The following is an 11,481-nucleotide window of genomic DNA, read 5'->3' on the forward strand; positions in this document are numbered from 1 at the left end:
CTGTGCCACTGAGGGATCCTTGCAAAGGTCAACATCGCAGCAGGTTGTAGTGGTGGCAGATGACCTCGGCAGGATGCAGGAGTTTCAGGGGTCCCGGAACTGGGCGTCCTCCGAAAACTCACCCACGTCCACCAGGCTCAGCAGGTCCCTCTTTAGCTTATTCACCATGTTGGCGTCCAGGGAGAGCACCTATAGGGGAGGGTTGTGTTCATGAGGCATGAAACAGAAGAAAACAGAACTGAAATGCTCATTTTCATTTTGCATTACGGAACACTTTGAAACAGTGTGCACTAATGTATATGATCCTGGGGTTATTCACTAGGCACATAACGGAAGCAAACGGGCCGGGACTACCTGAACTTGTCCAATAACAAACACAAATTTTCATTGCAAAACTTTGACATTGCGGTGCGACCCGTGTTCCCAGTCACTGACCTGGCAGACGTATTTGATGAACTCCAGGGCTGGGTTTCTGAGTGGCAGGTGGGAGCCGGGCAGTAGAGCTCTGCTACCCGACACCGACTGGCCCCGACATTATACATCAAGTTAGGGCTGGCTAGGACCTGTTTTTTCATAAATAACTAGGCTACGGGCAGGGCTCAGGTATCACAAAGTGTATTACCAACATTTTGAAGCTGAGCCATTTGCTCGTAGTCTTGTTAACACCAGCCTCAGTGAGTCAGTAGTCATGTGGGTCACACGTCAGCCATGCTAATTTGCTCGTGCTCTGCTGTGCAGTACAGTCATATCTGACTAAGATCATAACATGGTGTCAGAAGTGCTTCAACCTCATTAAAAGAAAGAGACAGCGAGCTGCCTGGGTGCAGGGAGTCAGTGACTGACAGAGAATAGCAGCTAATGGATTTACTAACAGAGGAAGTTATTTTTGATTTCGGGCAGAGCCGGGCTTTAAATTTGGCAGAAGCAATCAGGCCTGGGTAGGGTAGGGCCTGAATGTCACGGGCATGGGTTGGGCTTTAAATTCATGCCCGTGCAGGGCTCTACCGGGCAGGACGGGGAACATCTCTGAGGGCTAGGCATCTCTGAACATCTCTGAGGGCTGGCCTGTCACCAGTAGTGTAAAGTACTTACGTAAAAATACTTTAAAGTACTTCTTAAGTAGTTTTTTGGGGTATCTGTAATTTACTTTACTATTATATTTTTGACAACATTTAATTTGACTTTACTGCATTCCTAAAGAAAATAATGTACTTTTTACTCCATACATTTTCCCTGACACCAAAAAGTACTCGTTATATTTTAAATGCTTAGCAGGACAGAAAATGGTCCAATTCACACACTTACCAAGAGAACAACAATGGTCATCCCCACTGCCTCTGATTTGACGGACTCACTAAACACAAATGCTTCATTTGTAAAAGATGTCCGAGTGTTGGTGTGCCCCTGGCTATCCGTAAATGGAAGGGGAAAAAAACATGAAAATTGTGCTGTCTGGTTTGCGTAATATAAGGAATTTGAAATTATTAATGCTTTTACTTTTGATACTTAAGTATATTTCAAAGGAAATCCTTTTAGTATTTTACTCAAGTAGAATTTTACTGGGTGACTTTCTCTTTTACTTGAGTGATTTTAAATTAAAGGTATCTTTACTTTTACTCAAGTATGACAATTAGGTTATTTTTCCACCACTACCAGTCACCTTCTTCTGGATCTTCTGGGTGATGCTGAAGAAGTGCTGGGTCAGGATGTTGGACACATACTCCTGGGAGAAGGAGAGTGTCATGGAATTATTGTAATCAAAAGGAGAGACTTTTACATTTCTTCAAAACAAGTCAACTTAATTATTTAATTACTGCAGTAATGGAGTTTGTCAATGAGGGGATTCACAGAGTTCAAGTAACAGACATCTCAACATCAACTGTTCGGAGGAGACTGCGTGAATCAGGTTTTCATGGTCGAATTGCTGCAAAGAAACGACTACTAAAGGACACCAGGAAGAAGAGACTTGCTTGGGCCAAGAAACATGAGCAATGGACATTTGACCAGTGGAAATCTATGTCCTTTGGTCTGATGAGACCAAAGTTGAGATTTCTGGTTCCAACCGCAGTGTCTTTGTGAGGTGCAAAGCTGTCATCAAGGCAAAGGGTGGCTACTTTGAAGAATCTAAAATTGTAAATATATTTAGATTTGTTTAACACTATTTTGGTTACTACATGATTCCATACGTGTTATTTCATAGTTTTAATGTCTTCACTATTATTCTACAATGTAGAAAATAGTAAAAATAAAGAAAAACTGTTGAATGAGTAGGTGTGTCCAAACTTTTGACTGGTACTGTACCTTGTGGCTTTGTACCGCTCTCTCATTACTTACCGGGAAGAGCGCTGGAGTCTCCTGCTGCTTGCTGGGAAGCCTGCCCTGCCCCCCCGCCTCTTAATGGGTGTGGTTCTTGGGGCGTTACGTCTTTTCTTCTCTCGCATGCCGTGGTCAACGGCAGCGATGTAGGCTGAGAGGAAACAGAACAGACATGATAAAAGGATGGATGGATTTGTGCAGGAAATCAGGGAGCTGTGCCCACGCACCTCCTCCAAATTCATTATGGATCAAACACTGTACACATATGATAACAGACGGTCATGAGGAAGTATTTCTGACAGGAGGCAGTCTGGGCCAGACACTGCATGATGTTCCATCAGCTCCTCCACCTCATCCATGTCTCCAGCGCCATCCTCCTCCTCATCGTCAGCTTCCTCCTCGTCCTCACTGCTCTCTTCCTCCTCTCCACCCCCATTTCCCTTCTTCTAGGCTGTCCTGTTCTAAAAGTCAATGCAGGTGGTGTGTCATTTTTACCCCAGCCTTTTTCAATGGTTATGAGAAATGGGAAACACATACACACATGGTTTAAAAGCAGGTCCAGTAGAACTAGAATGCACCTCTCCATACAGGACACTGGAGGGCAGCTTTCCCTCCACTCTTCCATAAGATGCATCCACATAAGGATCTCCCAGCAGTGGGAGAAGGAGATGGGAAATCTTCCATTCCAGGAGTGAATACTGCAAGGAAGATGATTGAGGATTGTTTTGGTCAGATAAAGTTTTTTTATTTTTTATATTAAAACAAAACCTTGCCTACTAATTTCTGGTCAGTGCTTGTTCCCTTTACCCTATGTGATTTAGCTCTAACCCTTATTTATTCATTCAAGCATCCATGAACTTGACAGGGCTTGCCATCACTCGGCCACCATGCATCACTGATTTATAAGCAATATTTGTTTATTAGTCAAAAATATTGTTTTCTTATGTTCAGTAATTGGCTTTGATATTTCCATAGCCAGCATATGGATATGTTATAAAACAGCAACGTTCTAGAGGGATAGTAGTACATGGGGCGGGTAGCAACGTAATCGATGGCGTCCTCTATCCTTCTCTTCTTGGTGCACAGCAGGATGCGGTTACAGTTCCCCTACACCATGGTGGAGGTAGGTAGGTCGTCCAACTGAACTGACCACACAGAGACAACAGAGAGAGACAACAGAAAGAGAGGAGAGAGAGACTGACAAAATCAAACTGTCAGAGAGACTGACAGTTTGATTTTATTAGGATCTCTTTTAGTCCTCATTTGGACTAATCTTCCAAGAGTCCTTAAACATTAAAATACAATTTATAATACGATCACATTTTCAGATATAACACTGTTACAAACAGACATAATACACTGACATATTGACCAGATAAATACTCTAACAGTCTAAAAAGATAGATTGGTTCCTTCATCTACCATAGTCCTGCACAACCTTCCAATGTACTATATTTAAAAGGTTCTAAAGTACTGTTTGAATGCATATATTGAAAGGTTTCTGGTTTGCTCAGATAAATTACTCAATGTCTTTATTGCTCTGAAGCTAAATGTTATTTTGCCTATTTTCTATTCTGTCTGGATAACACATAGATGGTGGACAATCCATTCCTAGTATTGACTGAATATCTGGTCTCTTACCAACTGAATATTGTTGTGAATGGAGTTTGACTGTTTTAAATGGTGGACACTGTGAAATAAAATAAGCATGTTTTTTTCAATTATCTTTTTGATTGATGACCAACCAAGAGCATTGTGCATGACTACAACATAATAACCATATATCCACCTTAAAACAATCCTTGCTACTTTGTTCTGTGCAATCTGCTGCCTCCTAATTTCACTTGCTGAGACAGCGAGAGCGACAAAGACGGAGGGAGATAAAGACAGAGAGACAGCAAGAGAGAAACAGAGGTAGAGAGAACGACAAAGACAGAGAGCGAGAGAGACAGAAGAGAGTAGGCAGCCTGGTCAACAGAGTAGCAGAGACGGCCTCTGAGTGGTTCCCCAACTCCCACATCACCACCGTCGTCAGTGGACAGGAGAACCCTGTAGCATTGAGTTAGATTAAACAGCTCCTCCAATAAATCTGTACTAAACACACACACACACACACACACACACACACACACACACACACACACACACACACACACACACACACACACACACATCGTAATAAAAGTTTACTTGTTCAATGAAACAGAAAAAATGTTGGCTGTTATCCTGTTTATCTCAATCTTAACAACTTAGTAGTTACTGTATTTCTGACTGTTATTCTTTCTTTTTGCAACGTGAAATCACTATCAGTTAGCATGTGGAACATTCAGGGCCTAAACTCATCAACCTTTGGACTGAAGAGTTTAGCACTGGAGTTCAACAAAAATCTTAAAGATGTTGACGTCATCATTCTGCAGGAGACATGGTGTAAGGCTGACATTGTAGCCTGTGGGACAGTGAGTGACAGAGAGGTCATTGTGCCATCACAGAAACACAGCTCTGTCAATAGAGGGAGAGACTCTGGAGGATTGATCATTTGGTACAAATCCAAACTACAAAATCTAATTGATCCCCTCAAAATTAGTAAATATCACATTTGGTTAAAACTGAAAAAATTACTTGTACTGACAGAAAAAGATGCCCATATTACTCAGAGAATCCCCATATTAGTCAGAGATCTTCCCCGCCCTTGAGGAAGAGATGTGCCATTTCCAGGCCCGGGGAAATGTGCTCATCTGTGGGGACACAATTGCGCGCACAGGAACACTACCTGATCTAACGACCACAAGAGGGGACAGCTTTATTACAGGCCATACTGTTTCTAACTGTCTTAATCTCCCCCATAGAAACAACAGTGACAGCTCCATCAACAAAAACAGAAGGGAACTGTTTCAGCTCTGTCGAAGCCTGGGTCTGTACTTTGTCAATGGTAGGTTACGGGGGGACTCTTTGGGGAGATTCACCTATTGCTCACCTCTAGGCCACAGCACAGTAGACTATATGATTACAGACATTGATCCTTTCTCTCTCAGCTCATTCACTGTCAAGCCACTAACACCTCTGTCTGATCACAGCCAAATTACATTGCTCCTCAAAAGACCAGACATGGAAACAACTACACATTCACAGCCCAGTAAGCTGTAGAACATCAGAAATTCATACAGATGGGCCCAAAACAGCACAGAAGAATACCAGAAAGCTACCTGTAACCAAAATATCCAAACACTCTTAGATAACTTTCTGGATAGCACATTCACTCACAGTAAAGAAGGCATCAATCTAGCAGTAAAAAACATCAACTACATATTCAGGCAAACGGCAAAAGAAGCACAACTGATTTTTTTTAATTTTTTTTTAAAGACCACAGATGACAACTGGTTTGATGCAGATTGTAAAATTATAAGGAAAAAGCTTAGAACACTATCCAACCAAAAGCRCAGAGACCCAAATAATGGTGAATTACGCTTTCATTACTGTGAGACTTTAAAACTCTATAAACGTACACTCAGAACCAAACGAGCACAGTACAACAGCAAGCAGCTGACACTAATTGAAGAGTCCATAAACACAAACAACTTCTGGCAAAATTTGTAAAAAAAAATAATAATAATCTAAACAAGAAGAATTAGCGATACAAAATGGTGACATATGGACAACCCATTTTAAAACAAAAACGCTGAAAAATTGTCACGCCCTGACCTTAGAGAGCCTTTTTATGTCTCTATTTGGTTTGGTCAGGGTGTGATTTGGGGTGGGCATTCTATGTTTTGTTTTTCTATGATTTTGTATTTCTATGTTTTGGCCGGGTATGGTTCTCAATCAGGGACAGCTGTCTATCGTTGTCTCTGATTGGGAACCATACTTAGGTATCCCTTTTCCCTCCTTTTTTTGTGGGAAGTTGTCTTTGTTTGTGGGACTTTAGCCTTAAGCTTCACGGTCGTGTTTGTATTGTTTATTGTTTTTGTCGGTGTCATCATCCTAATAAAAAGGAATATGTACGCTCACAACGCTATGCTTTGGTCTACTTCTGTTGACGGCCGTGACAAAAATGCCAAATTCATGAGGAGTTGAATAGATTAGAAAAAGCTATAAAAAGACAATCAAAATCCATTGGACTCCTCAATTACTGACAAGGAGCACTGTAAGAAACTTCAGGCCCTCAAATTTAAAAAAAGCATACGGACCTGATGCCATCCTAAATGAGATGCTCAAACTCACTAGTGCAAAATTTCAATTGGCTATATTAAAACTGTTTAATTTGATCCTGAGTGTAAGTTATTTCCCTGACATCTGGAATCAAGGACTAATAACCCAAATCTTTAAGAACGGAGACAAATTTGACCCTAACAATTACAGAGGCATTTGTGTGAACAGTAACCTGGGGAAGGTTTTCTGTAAATGTAAGAGTTCTAAACTTCCTTAATAAGCACAATGTCTTGAGTAAAAGCCAAATTGGATTTATACCAAAACATCGCACGACTGATCATATTTACACCCAACACACCGTGATAGATCAACATGTCCACCAAAATAATACGTTTGCTTTATCAACTTCCAAAAAGCATTTCAAATCAAAGTTTATTTGTCACGTGCGCCGAATACAACAGTTGTAGACCTTACAGTGAAATGCTTACTTACAGGCTCTAATCAATAGTGCAAAAAAGGTATTAGGTGATCAATAGGTAAGTAAAGAAATAAAAACAACAGTAGAAAGACAGTGAAAAATAACAGTAGCGAGGCTATATACAGTAGCGGGGCTACATACAGACACAGGTTAGCCGGGCTGATTGAGGTAGTATGTACATGTAGATATGGTTAAAGTGACTATGCATATATGATGAACAGAGAATATCAGTAGCGTAAAAGAGGCGAGGTGTGAGGTCGACTTACAAAACAAGAATTCACCAAATGGGACAAACACCCCATTGAATCCCAGCATGCAGAGTTCTGTAAGATTATCCTACATGTCCAGAGGAAAACTACAAACAATGCATGCAGGGCAGAATTAGGCCAATATCCACTAATAATAACTCAAAAAAGAGCAATTAAGTTTTGGAAACATCGAAAATACAGTGACCCACTCTCATATCATTACCAAGCACTGCAATGCCAAGAGCTGAGCAAAGAAAAGAGTCCCCTCATCCAGCTGGTCCTAGGGCTAAGTTCACAAACCTGTTCTACTAACACACTCAGGACCAAAACATCCAAACAATCAGAATAAAACAAATTACAACACAGTCAAAACAAAACTACATTGCTTATTGGGAAACACAAGCACAAAGCAAAATGCAGTGCTATCTGGCCCTAAATCGACAGTACACCGTGGCTAACTATTTGACCATGGTTACTGATCAAAACCTTAGAAAAACCTTGACAAAGTACAGGCTCAGTGAGCCTAGCCTTGCCATTGAGAAGGGTAGACACAGGAAAACCTCACTTCACCATCTGGGAGTCCGACGGCTGAATCTGGGTTTGGCAGATGCCAGGAGAACGCTACCTGCCCCAATGCATAGTGCCAACTGTAAACTTTGGTGGAGCAGGAGTAATGGTCTGGGGCTGTTTTTCATGGTTCAGGCTACACCCCTTAGTTCCAGTGAAGGGAAATCTTAACGCTACAGCATATAATGACATTCTAGATGACTCTGTGCTTCCAACTTTGTGGCAACAGTTTGGGGAAGGCCCTTTCCTGATTCAGCATGACAATGCCCCCTGCACAAAGCGAGGTCCATACAGACTGGCCTGCACACAGTCCTGATCTCAACCCCATCGAACACCTTTGGGATGAATTGAAACGCAGACTGCAAGCCAGGCCTAATCGCCCAACCTCACTAATGCTCTTGTGGCTGAATGGAAGAAAGTCCCCACAGCAATGTTCCAACATCTAGAGGAAAGTCTTCCCAGAAGAGTGGGTGATATTATAGCAGCAAGGGGGGGACCAACTTCATATTAATGCCCATGATTTTGGAATGAGATGTTTGAGGAGCAGTCGTCCACATACTTTTGCCCATATTATGTATATAACTGCAACAAAAAAACAGTGCTACTCACCAGATGATGATCATTAGTAAACCAAGTTTGAAAATTAATCTTGAAAAAGTTGACGCTAACAAATTATCAACTACATCCACCTTGAAGTTGATAACAGCTGCTGCAGCCGCCTTGCCATTGAGTAAATTTCCATGCACACTAATAATTCGGTATTAAAACGGATTATGGCAGTAGGCAGATTATGCAATAGTAACGTAAACACCTTACTCTGTTTATCTTCATAAGGTCAAAATCAAAGTAAGCATATGCTGATTAAAACACCTGGTTTTCTGATCAATCTTTCAAATTATTAAGACATGTAAACACCTTAAATCGGCATTCCACTGGTGTATTTGTTCTGCGTATGTGCTAGCAACAGCCGAGCGAGCCTCCCTCTTCAGTGCGAGTGAAGTGAGTCTGCAACAACAGAATGTATGTGTAGTAGTAGTTTTCACATACCAACTTTATACAGAACTAGCCAAAAGTTGGGACACACCTACTCATTGTAGAATAACAGTGAAGACATCAAAACTATGAAATAACACATATGGAATCATGTAGTAACCAAAAAACAAATCAAACAATATTTTATATTTGAGATTCTTCAAAGTAGCCACCCTTTGCACACTCTTGGCATTCCCTCAACCAGCTTCATGAGGCATGTTCCCACATATGCTGAGCACTTGTTGGCTGTTTTTCCTACACTCGGCGGTCCGACTCATCCCAAACCATCTCAATTGGGTTGAGGTCGGGTGATTGTGGAGGCCAGGTCATCTGATGCAGCACTCTATCACTCTCCTTCTTGGTCAAATAGCCCTTACACAGTCTGGAGGTGTGTTTTGGGTCACTGTCCTCTTGAAAAACAAATGATTGTGGGACTAAGCGCAAACCAGATGGGATGGTGTATTGCTGCAGAATTCTGTGGTAGCCATGCTGGTTAAGTGTGCCTTGATTTCTAAATAAATCACTGACAGTGTCACCAGCAAAGCACCATCACACCTCCTCCTCCATGCTTCACAGTGGGAACCACACATGCAGAGATCATCCGTTCACCTACTCTGTGTCTCACAAAGACACGGCAGTTGGAACCAAAAATCTCAAATTTGGATTTATCAGACCAATGGACAGTTTTCTAACAGTTTAATGTCTATTGCTCGTGTTTCTTGACCCAAGTAAGTCTCTTTTTCTTATTGGTGTCCTTTAGTAGTGTTTTTTTTGCAGCAAGTCGACCATGAAAGCCTGATTCACCCAGTCACCTCTGAACAATTGATGTATAGATGTCTGTTACTTGAACTCTGTGAAGCATTTATTTGGGCTGCAATTTCTGAGGCTGGTAACTAATTAACTTATCCTCTGCAGCAGAGGTAACTCTGGGTCTTCCATTCCTGTGGCGGTCCTCATGAGAGCCAGTTTCATCATAGCGCTTGATGGTTTTTGCGACTGCACTTGAAGAAACTTTCAAAGTTCTTGAAATTTTCTGGATTGAATGACCATGTCTTAAAGTAATGAGGTACTGTCGTTTCTCTATGCTTATTTGAGTTGTTCTTGCCATAATATGGACTTGGTATTTTTACCAAATAGGGCTGTCTTCTATACATCACCCCTACCTTGTCACAACACAACTGATTGGCTCAAATGCATGAAGAAGGAAAGAAATTCCACAAATGTGATTGTGAAATTCCACAAGGCACACCTGTTAATTGAAATGCATTCCAGGTGACTACCTCATGAAGCTGGTTGAGAGAATGCCAAGAATGTGCACAGCTGTCATCAAGGCAAAGGTTGGGTACTTTGAAGAATCTCAAATATATATATTTTGATTTGTTTAACACTTTTTTGGTTACTACATGATTCTGTGTGTTATTTCATTGTTTTGATGTCTTCACCATTATTCAACAATGTAGAAAATAGTAAAAATAAAGAAAAACCCTTGAATGAGTAAGTGTCCTGACTGGTACTGTATGTCCAAATGCAGAATAAAATATGCTTCCCAAAAATACCATGTTCGCTGTGGTAGAACGTTTATTTTTTATTGCCGATTTTCTGCATTTATCAGTGCCATCAGGTAGCCCAATTTCAGATGTGTCCAGGAATATTAGGGGAATCGTTCTTATTGCAAAGCATGTCAACGTTTTCATCAAACTATTATATTAATCTGACTATCCACAATAAATCGCATTATTGTGTGTGTAATGGATGTGAAATGGCTAGCTAGTTAGCGGTGGTGCGCGCTAATAGCCTTTCAATCGGTGACTTCACTTGCTCTGAGACCTTGAAGTAGTGGTTCCCCTTGCTCTGCAAGGGCCGCGGCTTTTGTGGAGCGATGGGTAACAATGCTTCGTGGGTCCCTGGCTCGCGCCCGGGTCGGGGCGAGGGGACGGACTAAAGTAAAACTGTTACATGTAACCGTACTCATTGTTACACTACTACAACACAAGCTAGCTAACGTTACTTGCGTTAGAGTGGGAAAACGACTGCTTGCAACACATTGGATGCAGTCCAAACACTTAAAAAGACACACCCTCGTCCACTTACCCTCACCTTATGCCCTTGGGGGAAAACCGTCGCCATGTTGGCGGGTGTTCCAAATGATTAGCCAAGCAAGGGAAGTTTGCAACAGAAGCCCCTCATCCCTCGTTTTTAGTCGGCTTTGCGAGTGTACAATTATCACTCTGAGGCCTGAAACTCCCTATAATTCAATTCGCGACGATCGTACATCCGTAAGAAAAATCTGCGAAAATTTAAAAATAACATCAATGGAGAAGTCAACATACAAGTTTAAGTAAAAACAAATGCAAATACGTTAGAAATGTTACTACTACTGTGGGGTTTTATAAAGGTTTTTTGACATGCTTAACTAACTATAAGCTAGTAGGGCTTCTTATGCATTAAAGTTTGAATTGCTGACTCCTGTGAACCTGCATTTTCCATTGTTCTCACTCTTACCAGTGCTCAGGGCCTAACCATGAATATCAGCCTGAAATGTGTGTGTGTTAAAGATAGCGCTGTACTGTATGAAATATGTGTGTGTATGAAACAAATGTATCAGTAGTGTGAAGCTGTACTGTGTGGCCGAGACTGTGCTAATCTTAGAGAGACACAGGAGGGGGGTGAATCAGGAGACTGCTGACCAGACAA

The 11,481-nt window shown here is 41.4% G+C and overlaps 1 pseudogene; it reads right to left on the minus strand.

Annotated features, from left to right (window-relative positions):
• Positions 1-1,570: 1,570 nt before the first annotated feature.
• LOC111973966 (DNA polymerase epsilon catalytic subunit A-like) lies at positions 1,571-10,914 on the minus strand (annotated as a pseudogene).
• Between the last annotated feature and the right edge of the window lie 567 nt (positions 10,915-11,481).

The sequence above is a fragment of the Salvelinus sp. IW2-2015 genome, linkage group LG15 (genome assembly GCF_002910315.2).
Source record: "Salvelinus sp. IW2-2015 linkage group LG15, ASM291031v2, whole genome shotgun sequence".
NCBI classification, from domain to species: domain Eukaryota; kingdom Metazoa; phylum Chordata; class Actinopteri; order Salmoniformes; family Salmonidae; genus Salvelinus; species Salvelinus sp. IW2-2015.